This window comes from Oncorhynchus keta, unplaced genomic scaffold, assembly GCF_023373465.1.
Source record: "Oncorhynchus keta strain PuntledgeMale-10-30-2019 unplaced genomic scaffold, Oket_V2 Un_contig_2111_pilon_pilon, whole genome shotgun sequence".
NCBI classification, from domain to species: Eukaryota; Metazoa; Chordata; class Actinopteri; order Salmoniformes; family Salmonidae; genus Oncorhynchus; species Oncorhynchus keta.
The window spans coordinates 160,001-167,500 of record NW_026282320.1 but is presented as its reverse complement, the minus strand read 5'-3'; the positions used below and the strand labels follow the sequence as shown (position 1 = coordinate 167,500).

The window sequence follows — 7,500 nt, the reverse complement described above, 5'->3', positions numbered from 1 at the left end:
AGCAAACCAGGTTCTGTGTGAATCCCCTGATTGAATCAAGATGACTGCTAATACCAATACGCAGGAAGTCCCAGGAGTGTCTGTGTCTGTCCAGAATATGTCATTTGTTTACAGTTGTTGGATTAAATTAAATTGATATCCTAAATCAGTAAACAAAACAGCTGTTAGCATCAAGAACAAAACATTTAAATACGGAATGAGAGTGAGAGAGTTCCATTGAAGTTTCTCCATTAACTATCACAATGGAATATCATAAATTCCCTGTAAATAATCATTGACTCTCACAACAGAATATCCTAAATTCCCTATAAATAACCATTGACTCTCACAATGGAATATCATAAATTCCCTATAAATAACCCTTGACTATCACAACAGAATATCATAAATTCCCTATAAATATCCATTGACTCTCACAACAGAATATCATAAATTCCCTGTAAATAACCATTGACTCTCACAACAGAATATCCTAAATTCCCTATAAATAACCATTGACTCTCACAACAGAATATCCTAAATTCCCTATAAATAACATTTACATTACATTACATTTAAGTCATTTAGCAGACGCTCTTATCCAGAGCGACTTACAAATTGGTGCATTCACCTTATGACATCCAGTGGAACAGCCACTTTACAATAGTGCATCTAAATCTTTTAAGGGGGGTGAGAAGGATTACTTTATCCTATCCTAGGTATTCCTTAAAGAGGTGGGGTTTCAGGTGTCTCCGGAAGGTGGTGATTGACTCCGCTGTCCTGGCGTCGTGAGGAGTGTGTTCCACCATTGGGGAGCCAGAGCAGAACAGTTTTGACTGGGCTGAGCGGGAACTGTACTTCCTCAGTGGTAGGGAGGCGAGCAGGCCAGAGGTGGATGAACGCAGTGCCCTTGTTTGGGTGTAGGGCCTGATCAGAGCCTGGAGGTACTGAGGTGCCGTTCCCCTCACAGCTCCGTGGCGAGCACCATGGTCTTGTAGCGGATGCGAGCTTCAACTGGAAGCCAGTGGAGAGAGCGGAGGAGCGGGGTGACGTGAGAGAACTTGGGAAGGTTGAACACCAGACGGGCTGCGGCGTTCTGGATGAGTTGTAGGGGTTTAATGGCACAGGCAGGGAGCCCAGCCAACAGCGAGTTGCAGTAATCCAGACGGGAGATGACAAGTGCCTGGATTAGGACCTGCGCCGCTTCCTGTGTGAGGCAGGGTCGTACTCTGCGGATGTTGTAGAGCATGAACCTACAGGAACGGGCCACCGCCTTGATGTTAGTTGAGAACGACAGGGTGTTGTCCAGGATCACGCCAAGGTTCTTAGCGCTCTGGGAGGAGGACACAATGGAGTTGTCAACCGTGATGGCGAGATCCCTATAATAACCATTGACTTTTACAATGGAATATCCTAAATTCCCTATAAATAACCATTGACTTTTATAATGGAATAACCTAACTTCCCTGTTAATAACCCAAATAACAGAGTGTGTATGTTACACATATATGAGTGACAAGAGTTCCTTTGAAGTTTCTCTATTGTATTTCATACAGTCCTGCTGTTCAGGTTCTATCTGTTGAGAAGGTACCTGGTCTATTTCCTGTTCTTCTTATGACCCTCCTCTCTGAATCATTTAGAGATCTCTCAGAACATCACACAACCAACCAGCTGTTATCAGACCTCAGTATTTATGCTAGCGTTGGCAATCTATGTCCCATTTCTTCATTTATTATTCTACTACAAAGAGCTCCTCGGTGTAAATGTTTGATTCGAGAGGTGAAGAGGTATCTCGGTGGAGTTGTACGGTGTAATTGCACCCTACGGCAATGGGGAGGGCGTCGATGATATCTGTTTCAATGTTTAATTCTTTACATTTGGTTAAATCTACAGTCTGAGTATCGTATGATGTCTCCCTTACGGTGGAGGGAACACAAACTATCCTTCCATTGTGTAGCAGCATCTTCTTCTGTTGTATAATAATATATATAATATATGCCATTTAGCAGACGCTTTTATCCAAAGCGACTTACAGTCATGTGTGCATACATTCTACGTATGGGTGGTCCCGGGAATCGAACCCACTACCCTGGCGTTACAAGCGCCATGCTCTACCAACTGAGCTAAAGAAGGAATACTCACCTGATACTCACCAATACCATGGCAGGTTGTCACTCGTCCACCAGCCGGCTCTTATTCATTAAGCCTGGGGGACGAGGTTATATCAGTTGAGAGTCACTATTATTTAGTTAGGTTCCTAATTGTCTGACTTCAGGTCTTTGCAGTTAATGTGTTAATATACACAGTGCATTCAGAAAGTATTCAGACACCTTGACTTGTCCCACAGTTTGTTACGTTACAGCCTTTATTCTAAAACGGATTTTTAAAAAAGGAATCCTCATCAATCTACACACAATAACCTATAATGACAGAGAAAACAGGTTTTTAGACATTTTTGCAAATGTATATAAAATAAAAAAATAAAACACACATACTTTATTGACATAAGTATTCAGACCCTTTGCTATGAGATCCAACATGGAGATGTTGAAGTTGATGCATCAATACACATGATGTTATTTAAGGCTCATTAATACAGCTCAGACTAACAAACTAGTCTCCCACTACATTTAACCATCTAACCCCTTCTGGCATGTACACAACCAGATATCACACCTGAGATTAGTATTGGACCGTGTGTTCAACATCCCATAATACTGTTGCTACAGTACGATCAGGCTCCTTCAGACCTGAGAATAGTATTGGACAATGTGTTCAACATCCCATAATACTGTTGCTACAGTACGATCAGGCTCCTTCAGATCTGAGAATAGTATTGGACAGTGTATTCAACATCCCATAATACTGTTGCTACGATCAGGCTCCTTCAGACAAGAGAATTGTATTGGACAGTGTGTTCAACATCCCATAATACTGTTGCTACGATCAGGCTCCTTCAGACCTGAGAATAGTATTGGACAATGTGTTCAACATCCCATAATACTGTTGCTACAGTACGATCAGGCTCCTTCAGATCTGAGAATAGTATTGGACAGTGTGTTCAACATCCCATAATACTGTTGCTACAGTACGATCAGGCTCCTTCAGATCTGAGAATAGTATTGGACAGTGTGTTCAACATCCCATAATACTGTTGCTACAGTACGATCAGGCTCCTTCAGATCTGAGAATAGTATTGGACAGTGTATTCAACATCCCATAATACTGTTGCTACAATCAGGCTCCTTTAGTTCAGTATTATGTTTGCTTAGCAACAGCAGCCCAACCATCTGGTACTGCGCCTCACTGTGAGGATTGATATCCTGCTCTCTGCTCATTATAACAGTACATACATATATTCTATCTCTCTATGTCTCTATCTCTCTGTGTCTCTCTCTGTGTCTATCTCTGTGTCTCTATCTCTCTGTGTCTCTCTCTGTGTCTCTCTCTGTGTCTATCTCTGTGTCTATCTCTCTCTCTCTGTCTCTGTCTGTCTGTCTGTCTGTCTGTCTGTCTGTCTGTCTGTCTGTCTGTCTGTCTGTCTGTCTGTCTGTCTGTCTGTCTGTCTGTCTGTCTGTCTGTCTGTCTGTCTGTCTCTGTCTTCTGTCTGTCTGTCTGTCTGTCTCTCAATTCAATTCAATTCAATTCAATTCAAGGGCTTTATTGGCATGGGAAACATGTGTTAACATTGCCAAAGCAAGTGAGGTAGACAACATACAAAAGTGAATATATAAAGTGAAAAACAACAAAAATTAACAGTAAACATTACACATACAGAAGTTTAAAAACAGTAAAGACATTACAAATGTCATATTATATATATATATATACAATGTACAAATAGTTAAAGGACACAAGATAAAATGAATAAGCATAAATATGGGTTGTATTTACAATGGTGTTTGTTCTTCACTGGTTGCCCTTTTCTCGTGGCAACAGGTCACACATCTTGCTGCTGTGATGTCACACTGTGGTATTTCACCCAAAAGATATGGGAGTTTTTCAAAAATTGGATTTGTTTTCGAATTCTTTGTGGATCTGTGTAATCTGGGGGAAATATGTCTCTCTAATATGGTCATACATTGGGCAGGAGGTTAGGAAGTGCAGCTCGGTGTCCACCTCATTTTGTGGGCAGTGAGCACATAGCCTGTCTTCTCTTGAGAGCCATGTCTGCCTACGGCGGCCTTTCTCAATAGCAGGGCTATGCTCACTGAGCCTGCCCTCTCTCTCTCTCCCCCCACACACAGTAACATAGTGAGCTCATTGAGGCTGAGAGCCCTCCTTACACCTGGTGAACATCTTAAATAAATCCCACGGCACCACCTGCTCAATGGGAGGGGAGGGACATGAGGAGCAGGAACATGCTGTCAAGCCAACAAGAGAAGGCATGTTAGATCCATCAGAACAGAAGTCATGTTGTTATATCAATCAGAACAGAAGTCATGTTATATCAATCAGAACAGAAGTCATGTTATATTAATCAGAACAGAAGTCATGTTATTATACAATCAGAACAGAAGTCATGTTATTATATCAATCAGAACAGAAGTCATGTTATTATATCAATCAGAACAGAAGTCATGTTATTATATCAATCAGAACAGAAGTCATGTTATTATATCAATCAGAACAGAAGTCATGTTATTATATCAATCAGAACAGAAGTCATGTTATTATATCAATCAGAACAGAAGTCATGTTATTATACAATCAGAACAGAAGTCATGTTATTATATCAATCAGAACAGAAGTCATGTTATTATATCAATCAGAACAGAAGTCATGTTATTATACAATCAGAACAGAAGTCATGTTATTATACAATCAGAACAGAAGTCATGTTATTATATCAATCAGAACAGAAGTCATGTTATTATATCAATCAGAACAGAAGTCATGTTATTATATCAATCAGAACAGAAGTCATGTTATTATATCAATCAGAACAGAAGTCATGTTATTATATCAATCAGAACAGAAGTCATGTTATTATATCAATCAGAACAGAAGTCATGTTATTATATCAATCAGAACAGAAGTCATGTTATTATACAATCAGAACAGAAGTCATGTTATTATATCAATCAGAACAGAAGTCATGTTATTATATCAATCAGAACAGAAGTCATGTTATTATATTAATCAGAACAGAAGTCATGTTATTATATCAATCAGAACAGAAGTCATGTTATTATACAATCAGAACAGAAGTCATGTTATTATACAATCAGAACAGAAGTCATGTTATTATACAATCAGAACAGAAGTCATGTTATTATATCAATCAGAACAGAAGTCATGTTATTATATCAATCAGAACAGAAGTCATGTTATTATACAATCAGAACAGAAGTCATGTTATTATATCAATCAGAACAGAAGTCATGTTATTATAGAACAGAAGTCAATCAGAACAGAAGTCATGTTATTATATCAATCAGAACAGAAGTCATGTTATATCAATCAGAACAGAAGTCATGTTATTATATTAATCAGAACAGAAGTCATGTTATTATATTAATCAGAACAGAAGTCATGTTATTATATCAATCAGAACAGAAGTCATGTTATTATATTAATCAGAACAGAAGTCATGTTATTATACAATCAGAACAGAAGTCATGTTATTATATCAATCAGAACAGAAGTCATGTTATTATATCAATCAGAACAGAAGTCATGTTATTATACAATCAGAACAGAAGTCATGTTATATACAATCAGAACAGAAGTCATGTTATATTAATCAGAACAGAAGTCATGTTATTATATCAATCAGAACAGAAGTCATGTTATTATATCAATCAGAACAGAAGTCATGTTATTATATTAATCAGAACAGAAGTCATGTTATTATACAATCAGAACAGAAGTCATGTTATATATCAATCAGAACAGAAGTCATGTTATTATATCAATCAGAACAGAAGTCATGTTATTATATTAATCAGAACAGAAGTCATGTTATTATATTAATCAGAACAGAAGTCATGTTATTATATCAATCAGAACAGAAGTCATGTTATTATATCAATCAGAACAGAAGTCATGTTATTATATCAATCAGAACAGAAGTCATGTTATTATATCAATCAGAACAGAAGTCATGTTATTATATCAATCAGAACAGAAGTCATGTTATATCAATCAGAACAGAAGTCATGTTATTATATCAATCAGAACAGAAGTCATGTTATATCAATCAGAACAGAAGTCATGTTATATCAATCAGAACAGAAGTCATGTTATTATATCAATCAGAACAGAAGTCATGTTATATCAATCAGAACAGAAGTCATGTTATTATATCAATCAGAACAGAAGTCATGTTATTATATCAATCAGAACAGAAGTCATGTTATTATATCAATCAGAACAGAAGTCATGTTATTATATCAATCAGAACAGAAGTCATGTTATTATATCAATCAGAACAGAAGTCATGTTATTATATCAATCAGAACAGAAGTCATGTTATATCAATCAGAACAGAAGTCATGTTATTATATCAATCAGAACAGAAGTCATGTTATTATACAATCAGAACAGAAGTCATGTTATTATACAATCAGAACAGAAGTCATGTTATTATACAATCAGAACAGAAGTCATGTTATTATATCAATCAGAACAGAAGTCATGTTATTATATCAATCAGAACAGAAGTCATGTTATTATATCAATCAGAACAGAAGTCATGTTATTATAATCAGAACAGAAGTCAATATTAGAACAGAAGTCATGTTATTATATCAATATTAATCAGAACAGAAGTCATGTTATTATATTAATCAGAACAGAAGTCATGTTATTATATCAATCAGAACAGAAGTCATGTTATTATATTAATCAGAACAGAAGTCATGTTATTATACAATCAGAACAGAAGTCATGTTATTATATCAATCAGAACAGAAGTCATGTTATATCAATCAGAACAGAAGTCATGTTATTATACAATCAGAACAGAAGTCATGTTATATACAATCAGAACAGAAGTCATGTTATATTAATCAGAACAGAAGTCATGTTATTATATCAATCAGAACAGAAGTCATGTTATTATATCAATCAGAACAGAAGTCATGTTATTATATCAATCAGAACAGAAGTCATGTTATATCAATCAGAACAGAAGTCATGTTATTATACAATCAGAACAGAAGTCATGTTATATTAATCAGAACAGAAGTCATGTTATTATATCAATCAGAATCAGAAGTCATGTTATATATCAATCAGAACAGAAGTCATGTTATTATACAATCAGAACAGAAGTCATGTTATTATATCAATCAGAACAGAAGTCATGTTATTATATCAATCAGAACAGAAGTCATGTTATTATATTAATCAGAAATCAGAACAGAAGTCATGTTATTATATCAATCAGAACAGAAGTCATGTTATTATACAATCAGAACAGAAGTCATGTTATTATATCAATCAGAACAGAAGTCATGTTATTATACAATCAGAACAGAAGTCGTGTTATTATATCAATCAGAACAGAAGTCATGT

General features: G+C 36.1%; 1 protein-coding gene across 1 annotated transcript in view; it reads left to right on the top strand.

Annotated features, from left to right (window-relative positions):
- The window catches only part of LOC127920901 (thyrotropin-releasing hormone-degrading ectoenzyme-like), a 135,112-nt gene that overhangs the window by 12,151 nt on the left and 115,461 nt on the right, over positions 1-7,500 (top strand). The gene's annotated exons all lie outside the window — the stretch shown is intronic.